Genomic DNA, 13513 nt, shown 5'->3' with positions numbered 1-13513 from the left:
CGCTTTTAAAAAAAACAAGCATTTGCAATTAAATAGGCCTCACATTTGCGAGGGTTTAAGCTATTGCCATTATAATTGACAATGCCTTTTATTTATTTTTTAAAACCAACACGTAAATAAAAGGCATTGCCGTTTACAATGCAAATAGCTCAAACTCTCACAACTGGGAGACCTATTGCATTGCAAGTGCTTGTTTCAGTAGGGAAAGGTTTGAGGCAGTTTTCCATTTTACGCCTTAATGATAGTAATAAACAAAACAGTGAGGACCGGAGCTATCATGTGGGCTATACCATACAATACTTTAGTAATTTCTCCACCCTACAGGTAAAGTTGCACGTGCTGCAGTCACACCCTCACACAAATTAAAAGGCTTAACGCTAACCTGCCTAATCGGTGGATTAACCTGAAGCAGCGCTTCCCTAGTGCTCTGCAGTGGTAAAACGACGAGGGGCACCTAGTTCATTTTGTAAGATTAGGTAAATGGCGGTCCATTCAGTTCCACAAACCACACTAGCACAGGGTAAAAATGTGGCAAACCACATCACCTCAGGTGCACTGTTCCTAAAGGAGAAGAAGGGGTTAGTGCTCCATTTAACACATGTGCAAGATCGGATGCACCATGGCCATATATAGGATGCACTGCCCCTCTCTGTGCTGTGGTGTACCTTAACTAGGTACACCAGGCGCAGACGGCACACTGCGCCCTTACACATTCATTGCGGTGTTTGGAGTGCCGCCACTAATTCACACATGCATTGTGAACAGCACATTAGTGAAAGGCAGACCTGATATTTGAAGTTGCTGGTCTGTCTTTCATTGCAGGTGGGTGCCCAGTCTACATCTCAAAGGGGGCAGATATTCCTATGCAGATGGAAGCACCAAAGCCACCTGCCTGCAATCTGGTGCCTGGGTGCCCTGAAACCTTCTTGACCCTCTCACAGGGGGCGACTCTTTGCCTTTGTGCCTGTGGCTGTAACATGGCATTAGTGTTAAGGCAAAGGGTACCCTTAGTTACATCTGGGTGCGCCTTGTTGGGATCACTTTGGTTCACCTTTAGTGCTGGCAAGATTTAATTTACAAAGGAGGCGTGCAAGTGTCTGATTGTCGTTCAGTAATCAGAGATGGGCGAGCCACTAAAAGCTCGAGCCAGAAGTACTCCTTGACCCTTGATCCCAAAATGAGTTCTGAGCTTTGATGTTGCTTCTGTCTGCCACCACACTAACCTAAAGCGCCAAGAATGAAAGAAAAACACATTGACCGCAGAATAAGTACAGGAGGGGGAAATAGATGCCCATCTAGAGGATGAATGGCACAATGTGAAATCGGAAAACCAAGGAATTTTTCTGGCTTCCTCACTTGACCAAACTGTTTGATCCTAGTCAAATATTTTATTTGACAGTGCTTCTTTTTTCCCCATTGCATTTGAGAGCACTCTGAAATACAAGAATTCAGGTGTGTATTATACAAGTATCTTTTGTGTTGCATTTATATAAACCACAATGCTACTCAATGTAAGAATATATAACAGTAAGTGCGTTATCATTATTCGTATGCATGGATGTTCAATGCCTCAAAACATTTATTTTACTACTAACAGCAAATAACTATCCTTAGCTTTAAAACTAAATAAAATAAGGTGAAATCGCTATACAACAATAAACACGCGGCCGCCATTGCCAAAGCCGGCCGGTGGAGCGCGAAACAACAACTGGCTTCGAAGCTGGCATCCCACAAATGTATTTGAAGTAAGTTTCAGGCATTGTGAAAGCGCGCATGGCGCGCGGCTGCAAATACAAACAAGAAGGGTGCCATTTCTATGCCCTCTGACCTGCCTGCTTCAGCAAGATGGGAATTAAGTAAAAAGTGCATCCAACTTCTTAATGAAAGGTAGAATGCAGGGGCACATGTAAGAGGGGCAGTCCTGATGGTAGGTAACAACAGGAGACAGGGAGGTACTAAGGAGGGACTAATAAGCCTTTTAACAAATCAAATCCCAACATTTACAAAGGACAGTCCAAAAAAACAATACAAAATAGAGGCGGAGAGTGGATGCAGCTTCAAATCTATACCTCAATACAGCATGTCTTGAAGACAGCGCACGCGCTTCCTAGCCAAAACCTAAAAATAACTGTAGAAAACATTTAATGTCTTATCAGCTGTTTTCCTTATTTTATAAAATGTTTTATGCTGCGCTGTCTGTGTTCAGGGATGTGGTCTTTTCAAAAATACTCTTTACCTTTTTTAAGGATATGAAATAAAAAGCAGCCCTAGATGTCCAGTTCTGTGACATCCGAGCACCTGAGCCACTTGTGTACCCCATCCTGGGTGGGACTGTGAAAACAAATAGGCCCAGGCACCAAGGCAAGACTGGCGTAATGGGCATCGGGTGGGAGGCAGGAGGAATGAGGGGTGAGATACTGGTTTCTTTACTGGGGGCTGCAAAACCGGCCCTCAGTAACAAAACTAGCAGGGCTGTCCAGCACAATGACTCACTTCTCACTCTCAAAAATTGAGTCACATCCAGGTGTTCATAACTGGGCAAAATTGGGTTGTAGCTGAAGTCAGTGCAAGTTTATCTCAGTGGGGCAGAAAGGTGTTGGGGGGGGGAGATGTAGCACTATGGTCAGAGCTACCAAATTTGAAACTGGGGAACCAGGATCAGGCTTCATGGCCAGACCACTCTCCTGAGGGAGCACATTCCCCTACTAGACCATAGAAGGCCTCCCTAGGCCATAGAAGCCCTAGTCTCTTAGCACCAGCAGGTGGACCTTTTCGGTGGCTAGGGTGGATTAACCTTGAAGCCCTGTCCACCACAATCCATACTGAAGTTCATCTCCAGTCTTGCAGGCAGGTCTGCGAACCAGCACACCCTAACTAAACAGAGACTTTGTCACTGAGGTTACAGGACCCTTGAGGCCAGTCCATCTCACCCATTGGTGCCTCCATTGGCTTTGTTCCAGCAATAGTAGTGAAACTCACCAGGGATCGACCATGCAGGATTTACACCCACATAAAACTAAGGGGCAAATTTACGAGGAACATGCATCATGGTAAATGCATGACACAAATCTCCAAGTCATATTTATGAAGCCCCTCATAGCAACTTTGCATGGAGTTGAATGGTTTCATAAATATGGAGTAATGCGACAAAGCGCAAATCACCGCTTTGTCTTCGTCTGCACAAGGGACGCATTGTGGTGGGTGTTCCCATGCAACTCCCATGGTTTTTAATGCATTCCTAGATTTACAAGGACTTGTAAACCTGGTAATGTATCAAAATCTTACGCCTCCCCAAGAGAGGCACAACAAGGAGTAATATCTTTATTTCTCCCTGTTTTTTCTCTTTCTATATGTGCAGCACATTTAGAGAGAGGAAAAAACCTCTTAGGATTGTTTTTGTGCGGGAAGGTGCCCCTTCCTGCACAAAAACAATCCTGCATGCAACAGGGTGCCTGCATTGGCACTAGACTGACGAAACAGCGCCAGTGCAGGGGCAAAAGACAGAAATTGACTATATTGGATAAATACGGTGCATTCTGCCCTTTCCCTGTGACGCAGGGCAGCACAGCAAAATAACTTTCTATGCTGCCCTGCGCCACCATTCCCGTTCATACGCCTCATAGTGCGCAAACTTCACTGTCTCTCTGCTTCTTGCACAATCACTTTTAACATGTGCTGCCTACTTTGGGGCCACTGCAATTATGCAGCAATGGAGTACAAAATTATGTTGCAGTGCTGACTACATTATAAAGGCAAAGAAAGGCCGCAGAGTAATGTGTGGGACATTTTCGGATACTTTATTATTTTGACTTTTTTACACATACTAACAGTCTCTGCAAAGCTTTTGCCTCATTAATACCAGTTTAACATACAAGTGCAGCAGTGACAACAGTGACCAGTCAACCTTTGTAAAGGGCCTTCTACTTCACAGCAACACAAGTCACGCGTTTTGATTCGTTTGAGCTACAAACATTTTTTAGTTAGAACCATCAGATTATGCAACTGATGATGTATTATGTGGCAAATATGGCAGAGCTATAATTATTTGTAAAACATTTGCAAACTAGGATATTTTGCTAATCATGTTTGAACTTCCTCATGCAGTCTCTGATGGGTGGTATTTCTAGACACCTACAGTGCTTGTGGAGAGACAAAGGAGGAACTTGTCTAATAGTGATGGCAGAGAATATTAGTCTGAAGGGGAGAAAATAACTGATTGAGATAATCCGAGGTCCTCTACCTATTTCTGACTCTACCACTGTTTGAGTTTCATAATTTCAGAATTGATACATTTGCAATTCTCATTGCTAACTAACTTGAGTAGTAATTTCACAAACTACAAATATAATAATTGTTTCCCATTCATCTGATATTGCTAAAAGCATCTGCAAAACCAACAGGTCTGTTTTTTTTAGGTGTATATATTCATTTGTGAGTGCTATTTCTAGACACAATAACAGGAAACCAGGAGGCAACTAAAGCTGGCTTCATTACATGTTGCGTGAAGCACATAATAAATGTAGGACTACTATTTTGCATTGACAGAGGGGCACAGAATGATGTAATCAACAGTACTCCCCAACACGTCGGGTCTCCTGTCATAGAATTTAAACCCAAATTTTATGTTCAGAAACGGTTACAAAAAGAGAGAAGTGCTGATGAAAGACACTGAATGGCTCGGAGACAACTTGGGTCTGGTTCCACTTATAAGAGTATTTGGGACATTCTGTGATTGAAAAAGTATCCCACATTGTGAATGTATTTTAATGTCATTAACACATATATTAAACCTCAAATAAACGTGTATCCATTAGTTGTCATAAATAACGTTCGTTATAAGCTGTAACTGGTCAGTAAAATGCAAAACATACTAAAAGTTGGTATGTTTTGCTCTTTATAGCCACACTTCTGACTCCGCCCCCTGACACAATCCTCTGTTATTCCCGCCTCCTGATGCTCCGCCCACAGTTCCCCTACTTTTTATCCCCCACTTCGACCACTGCCACCCACCCACATAACGCACGCAGTCACCTCTAAATGCTGCATTTTGTTTATTTTCTCCCTGTCCATATTATAATACTTGTATACTAGAGTCAAGCTCTTTCTCATAAAATCACAGTTACAATTGTCAAATCAATTATTGCGATCTGCATGGAGGCCAGGGACCGGATGAGCATATATTCTGAACACGTGTGACCAACTGACCGAGTCCAAGGCTGTTAGTTAGGGCCCCTTATAAACACCCACCCACAACTACTCGTCAGAGTTATATGGGGTATGAAGAAGTACCGAAACCCAGTATCCTTGAATGGCAAACTCTTCGAGAAAGCAAGATTAAGTAGAACATGTGAAATGTGAATGTAAACAAACCGGCCTCATGGATTTACAGTATTTGTGCAGAAATCAGTGTTTTTACCTGTGAGGAAGGTTAAGGACACAAATGAGGAGCCCGATAGGGATTCTTTTCAACGTCAGTTTGAAATACTGTCAGGTATGAGACCCCAAGAGAGCCGAACTACTTGAAGCCCGGTTCTTCATTCAAAACCCATTGACCATAATGAACGCCTCCCCTAATATAGGCTACTCTTGGACGGGAATCCATTATGAATAGGTAATACATACTTAAATGCTCCATACTTCACAATGTGAATTAGTACGGTGTGTACGACACCACTCCTCTGCCAGAGGAAAGCGGAGATTCCAGAAGTACCGAAACCCGCAGAGCCGGACTGTTTCTCAGTGTTGCGTGACTTCTGTAAACCCTTGTTACTGCGTTTCTCAAACACACAGGCAGCAGTGAGGCAAAACGAAGATGCACGCAGTGCATTCCCAGAGGCATGTTTCTTTGCTAAGAAGCAATTTGCCTTTTAATTTTCCAGAAGCTCCCATAGTATAGGCGCGTGCCTGTTACTAGTCTATGTAAGTGATGCACTGTCAGAACCAGGTCACCGAATGCGAACGAAGAAACTTGGCATACCTGTTCTAATCACACATTGGCTATCACTTTGCTAAATAATGAATACGAACTATGCTCTTATTTTGTATATTCTAGAAACAAGCACTCTGGTATTTAATGAAAATGGGCTGCTTCCACGTAACTATCCGGTCTTGGGTATGCTCGCCTCTTCCAGTTTAACTCTGCCTCCTCCCGCCTGCAATGTGACAATGCGAGGGGTGTGGTAGCAGGAACACCGCATTACTTCCCAGGCTGTGATGTCAGCGGAAGATTGGACTGTTAGGGAAAGAGCAGCGCGCCGCTTTGGCGCCTACCCGCTCTTATCTGCTGACAGAATGTACTTTTTCTGCAGAGACAGCAAACTGGAAGTTATCTTCACTGCTGTTACATCACACCGGAAGCTGCCCTCACTGCACATGGCTATCGGTGTCACACTGGTTGGTAGCTGATCATTACCGCAGTGCCATCCTCTCCAGCTGCTGTCACTGTAATAACAGCACATTGGTAGAAGTTCTCAATGCAGGGGACCAGACCGTTCTACAGTGACATCACCCAGAATGTTCCCATAACTGCAGTGACATCAGGGAGCTACCCTCGCTGAGGTGACATCACCTCTCGCGCTGATGTTGCCCTAGTAACTTTACGCTGGGAGCTGTCGTCACTGCAGTAACAATTCCTCCGCTTCAAACCAAATCCAACAAACATTGACAAAGCCAGTGGTCTTGCCCTGACAAGCTGGAATGATGGTTATTTTTAGGTCTTGCCCAGACAGTACGTGCTATTTCTTTGATACCTTTTGTTTTCAAAAGTGAATTTTGTCAACATGCTTCCTTGTCTGTATATAATTCACACACCCTCCCTCTGTATTGCTGCCCACCTTGACAGCAATCAAAAACATTCCGATTGTCAGGTAACCCAGCCATCAGTTATCTTTTACCGCCACCTAGTGGGCTCAAGGAATAACTGTACAGCTGCAGTACATTTGAGTAAGCAGATGTGTAGCCGCTGGGAAAAAAACAAGCGCAAAAAAACCTCAAACGGCGGCAAAAGTGAAAGCGTTTCCCTTGCAGGAGCAAGCAGCGCCAACGAAATTTAATTGCTACCATATCGTGCCGCTCGCTCCCACAAGGGAATCGCCAAGCGTGCACGCATTGCCATTGAAAGCAATGCAAGGCGTGCCCGTTTTTGCCCACAAAGCTGTGCCGATGACTAAAGGACTTTTTCCTGTGCAGCGCATGTACGCTAAGCAGGCGAGACCTAAAAAGGAAGACTTCTGGGCTTTGTCAGCAGCATACCCCATACCCAAAGGCTTAGATGCAATGTTCACATCGCAGGACAAGCACAGCTCTTCTTACCGGAAAGTGGTCTCCAAGTGTGTCAAAAACAGGTTGCTGGGGCAATATTAAAGAACGCGATTTACAGAAGTGCAGCTGGGTGTAGCTTAGTATGTCTAGGTGGGAGGGACTGATCAGAACAGAATAACAAGAAGCATTGTTGTTTAACCCTGAACATTGTGCGCAGACTAAACTTCAGAGCACAGCAAAGAACTTGCAAGGTAGACAGTTTGCATGTGAAAGGAGCACAAACAGAGCCTTGCGAAATATATGCATGCAGTGTCATGCGCAAAAGCAGCCTTATGGCAGCGAATCTCATGCTAACTTAACAAATGTCGACAATGGACCCATAAGCCTTACTACAGAATCTTGCAACTTTTCACAAATTAAGCTCTTAGGGCCAGATGTAGGTAACCCTATTTTACCGATTCTAAAATACAGAATTTTACCGATTCAGTATTTCAGAATCGGTAAATGGGATGTAGCTAATTATTCGGTAAATTTTACTGAATCGGTAGGATTCGGTATTACCGATTTGGTATTTACAGAATCGGTAAATATCGATTCTGTATTTACCGAATTAGTAATTCCCATTCATTCCTATGGGTCTGGAGGCCCTTAGGAATGATTGGGAATTACCGATTCAGTATTTACCGAATCGGTAAATACCGAATCGGTTATAGGGGGACCATGTTCAAGGGTGGCAGGGTGTCACATTGACACCCTGTTGCACCCCTGAATAGTGCATGGGTGCACATGTGGCACACATGCCACATGGCACAGTAAAAAAAGCACAAAATTGTTTTTTATTAAGTTTTTCGATATTTACCATCAACCTTTATTTGGTGGTAAATACCGAATCCTTAACTGTGCACTGCACTCATTTGAGTGCTCCCTACATTTCAGATTTGGTAATTTACCGATTCGGTATTTTAAGGAATCGGTAATTTACCGATTCCTCAAATTATTGATTCGGTAAATTACTGAATCTGAAATGTAGCCACCTACATCCCAAATGCCCAATACCGGTCGGTAACGGCCGAAATTTGGTAATTTCGTCCGTTACCGAACGGTATTGGGCCACCTACATCTGGCCCAAAGTCTGTTCTGTAGTAAGATGTTCCGTACAACCCCTGCAAACTTTGGTTATTAATCATCATTAATCTATGCAAATATGTCCAGAGATTGCAAATCTTTTCCTTGGTACTTCATTACTACCTTACGTACGGCGCCCAGCTTTACTTTCCTAGGTACTCCCCTCACATATAGGGGTATCACCACTTTACTCCAAGGATAGTCATATTCACACATACTACTTTTTGTCCTATTAACTCCATTCGTATATCCAAATACAGTATCATTTGTTCACATAGAGATCTCAGATACTCAAGTGCATTCATATTATAACCTGGGACTGTCTCCAATTGCCCAGTCAGAGCATCGCATGTCCATATATCGACATCATATGTTAAGCACAGCTTAGCATGTTTCTACTTAAATGTATCCTCTGAATTCATAAGTAGACCATCACATGACAAAGGGCTGCCACCATAATCACAAGCTCTGTTACCATGTGCCCAGATGCTGCCATTTTAGGCCTAGGTCCATTATCACGTGTACAGTTACAGCATCTTATGCACATGTACATTATGTTTTATACAGGATAGATACATTTACACGATAAACATTTATGCCAGAGAAAATACTTACGAATATCAGTGCTAAAAACCTCCTGCAATTGGCTTAGCTTTCAAAGGCACTCTTAAAATTAATTGAAATTCTTAAAAAGTCAAAATGTACTCCAAATATATGTGTTTATCTAAGGAAACTCTTACATCATTTTTATGAACTGGAACAATACATTTTAATTGTTTGTGTTCACTATTTGCTTTTATGATTTATTGTGACTATATAAAACAAAATTGTACTGGTCCTCGGACCGCCTGCAGGTTAATAACCTTTTTACTTGGCCACGGCTCCAGTGTGCATGGGCCTTTGATTAGCTGGCACAGTGGATTTCTGAGTTTGGACCCTGCACCTCTGACTTTTTGCGAGGCTATACAGAGTGTCACTACAACACTAAAGAACAATGAAGTGCTATACTTGCCCTCGTGGCTGCCCCTCTCCACACCATACACCATGATTTATTTATTTCCTCCACCCTTATTACTGTTTTGCAAGCTCCTGAAATTCCCCCCTAAATTTCAGGGGTGGAATCGCTTTTGTAAAAAGGTCCACAAGTCTACCCTTACATGTGCCTTCTAAACATGTATGCACTTGGAGCCATGCTACGACAAAAATGTCTCCAGATTTTTGTAACACTTTTTTCTCTGTTACTTTTCTATAGGCTTACTGCACCCTGTAAATGGATAAACGTACCTGTGAACCTTTGTGCCCTGACCAAATATTATTTTTTATTAATTATCAACTTTTAAATTACGATAATATTGTTTGGCCACTCATTTTCAGTGACGTAGGGCATTTATGGTGCACTACCACATCTCTTGTCCTGATGATGACCCTGTTGCTCCATTAGGCTGTGAAACACTTGCAACATTTACAAATGCAGAGACATTTTTCAATCAACAGTTCCTTAAAAATAGCATATGGATTACAATGTGATGAATTTGGCATGCAGTGCTCTGTTACTTTTGCCTCATATGCATATCCTGTCCAGCACTGTTATTCTCACTGGATCATTTTGTTCAGGCTATACTTTTTATCACTAACACTGTATGGTCTCTATCACACTTGAGCACTTTTGAGTTTTTTCCTTGATTACAGCCTGTCTCATGTTGAACTTTGAAAAATATAACAATTATTTTCATATTGTAGCAATCTTTTTTAGTTCAAGAAAAGCTTTATTAATCATAAAATGAGTTATCAATACACAATAAAGCAAAGGGACTGAGGGAAAGAAGGGGGGGAAAAGGGAAACAAACAAAAAGTAATCAGGGTGTGCTTACAAGAAATCAAATAGCAAAATACGTATCATGGGCAATGAGAATAAAAATAAGGGCTACAATAGATATACATCAGAAACAGGTGCAAATGAGAACAAAGCAGATAATAATGCAGAAAAATACAGGAAATGAAAAGGGTATCAGGGGGGTTTGGGAACCTCCTGCTGAGCAGGTCGCGGGCAAAAAGAACGAGTCTCACAATTATCCAAATACATTGTAACAGGGAACCATAGGTCTGCACGCTTGGTTGCCAATTGGGCAGGAAAAACAAAAGCAGTATCAAGCCTATGATTATGGCAAACATTGTACCACCATGCTTTAAAAGAAATTTTAGAAGAAGTCTTCCAATTAACAGTAATCTGCTGGAACGCAACAGCCAAAAGCAAATCAACAATGCGAACATGTAACGTAGTCCCCTCCCAACAGGGAGAAAGGCTCCCTAGGAAAATATGGGTGTGAGATAAGGGAACACATGTATGGAAAATTACATTAATTTGAGCCCAAACCTGCAACCAAAATCATGTACATGTTTACAAAGAAATAGCATATGAAACAGAGTAGCGTGAGGTGCGGAGCAGGACCAGCAGGTGTCTGAGACAGTAGAGAATCTTCTTTTAAGGGTGAAAGGGGTATGGAGTAACCTGTTGTAAATGAAAAATAAGGATTGCGTTAAGTACGCTGCCCTAGATATTTTGCGAACCTTTGTCCATATCTTGTCCTACAGGGATATTGGCCAGGACACAGCAAGGTCCTGTTCCCATTGCTCCTCCACCTTAGACTTAGGTCTAGTAGAGGTATGAGCATGGAGATGCTTGTAAATAATGCAAGCTTTAGGAGTAGTATGCAGGAGAGAATGAAGTTGAAGGGTAGGGTCAGGAGAAGTAAAGGAGGGTGATGCCTGCATAAGCCGTGTGTAGACCTCCATGACCGCTGTTTTAAGTAGAAGGTATTTGGGGGCAAAGGATGAGGGTAAATCAAAGGAGGAACAGAGAGTGTGAAAAGGTAGAAAGGTAGAATGTGAGAACAACTGTGAAATCCAGAGCAATCCTCTGGTCCGATGGATGGAGTCTGTGGGATTAGAGATGAAGAGCAAAATATCATCCGCATAGACAGCAAGTTTAATGGAAGAGTCCGAAGTTTGAAAGTCATGGATGTTGGGATTTTGGCGAAGCTTGGACAGAAAGGGCTCTAGAGCGAGATTGAAAAGGAAAGGTGAAAGGGGACAGCCTTGGCGAACACCTCTACCAAGGTCAAAATAAGAGGAGATCTGACCATTCGCATAGACCGCGGCTCGTGGGCAAGAGTATAACAGTGAGACTAGGGAAGTGAATTTAGGGCCAAAGCCGAACCATCCAAGAGTATGAAAAAGATAAGGCCATTCGACCCTGTCAAATGCCTTCTCGGCATCTAAGGCGATCGCTGCAATGGGAGTCTGGAGGTGGGATGATTTTGACAATATGTTAAATAAAAGTCTGGTATTGTCAGTAATGTATCGACCCTTGACCAAACCAGACTGCTCTTTGCCTAAGAGATCGGGAAGTAAATGATCCAATCGTATCGCCAATGCCTTAGCAAAGAGTTTGTAGTCAATATTGACTAGGGAAATGGGTCTGTAGTTTTTGCAATGCTTCACATCTTTTCCCTCTTCAGGTATTAAACAAATATGTGCAGCAGAGAAGGTGCCTGAGGAATTACCTAAATCAACAAAGGTGGTGAGGGGAGAATGTAGCTTTGGGATTAACAATTTGGAAAAGTGGAGATAGAATTCGACGGTAAAACCATCTGGTCCAAGGGCTTTATTAAGTTTGAGGCATTGGAGTGCAGTAATCAATTCCTTCTGTGAAATTTCATTCTCCAAAGAGGAAAGGTTGAGAGGAAAGTGTGCAGGCTTTTGGATATTAGAGAAAAAATGTTGGAGGGAATGGAGTGAGAGTTGGGTTTCAGAGGTATATAAGGTTTTGTAGAAACGGGAGAATTCAGTAAGAATATCGGCGTCTTTATACTGTAAGGTAGCATTGGTGTCATAAATAGATTCAATGTTCAGTTGGTGGTGCTTGACCTTCAAATAATTGGCAAGATTTTCCCCAGTTTTATTTCTCCCACCGTAAAACCTAGCACTAGACTTTAGCAAATACAGGGAGGCATATTCCGTGGACTTTTCATTGAATTTTATCTTGGCAGCGACAAGGGCCGTCAGACTGTCGTTTGAATGGGAGGTGAAGTAGACATGTTCCAATCTCTTAATGTCACAAAGGATCTTTTTAGTGTATAGGCGGGCAGTCCTGCATTTCTTTGCAACATATCCAATGATAAAATCGCGAGCTGCTGCCTTGAAAGCATCCCAAATGGTGTGTTTAGGAAGGGAAGGAGTATCATTGAACATGAAATATTCATCAAAAAAGGCAGTGAAGGAAGCAGTAAATTTGGGATCCAGGAGGAGGGTATTGTTGAAGCTCCATCTTTTGGGCCCATCAATCTTAGGAAGCACGTCAACGCTGATGACAACAGGGGCATGGTCCGAGAGTAGAATTGGACGAATTTCAGCAGCGGTGAGTGTTTGAGCAAGAGTATGAGATACAAAAATATAGTCAATTTGCGACTGGGATCGGTGAGAAGGAGAGTAAAAAGTAAACTCCCGCAAGGATGGGTTGCCTAGCCACCAGGAATCGACGAGCTTATGTTGGGAGATGGCTTGAGTGAAAAGCTTGTGTGATTTATTGGGGACATAAGTGGCATCGGAATTGCTATCAATAAAAGGATCTAGAGGATGAATGCAATCTCCAGCTAGGATAAAATGGTCATCCATGAATAGGGTGAGAAAACTCAGCCCAAAGAAGAGGTTCACCATTAGTGGGAGCATAGACATTAAGGAGGGAGATTGGAACACCTCTAAGCGATAGTCTGACATGTGTCCATCTGCCATTAGCATCTGATTCTTGGGAAACAATTGTGAGAGGGAGAGATCTACAACATAAAATTGCTACACCATTACGTTTACCATCACCTTATGAATAAAAAAAACCTCACCCACCCAGCCTCCCTTAAGTTTTGCTGATTCTACGTTGGAGAGGTGGGTTTCCTGGAGGAATGCAATATCGACATTCAATTTGGCAAGATGTGACAAAATGCATTGGCGCTTAATCGGAGAGTTGATACCCATAACATTCCACGATACTATGTTCAATGACATATTAAAAGCAGTATTTCAGAAAATATATCATAAGCACAATTAGGATAAAAAGTCATGAATAAGGAAGAAC

This window comes from Lissotriton helveticus, chromosome 1_1 (genome assembly GCF_964261635.1).
Source record: "Lissotriton helveticus chromosome 1_1, aLisHel1.1, whole genome shotgun sequence".
NCBI lineage: Eukaryota > Metazoa > Chordata > Amphibia > Caudata > Salamandridae > Lissotriton > Lissotriton helveticus.
This window is presented reverse-complemented; position numbering follows the sequence as displayed.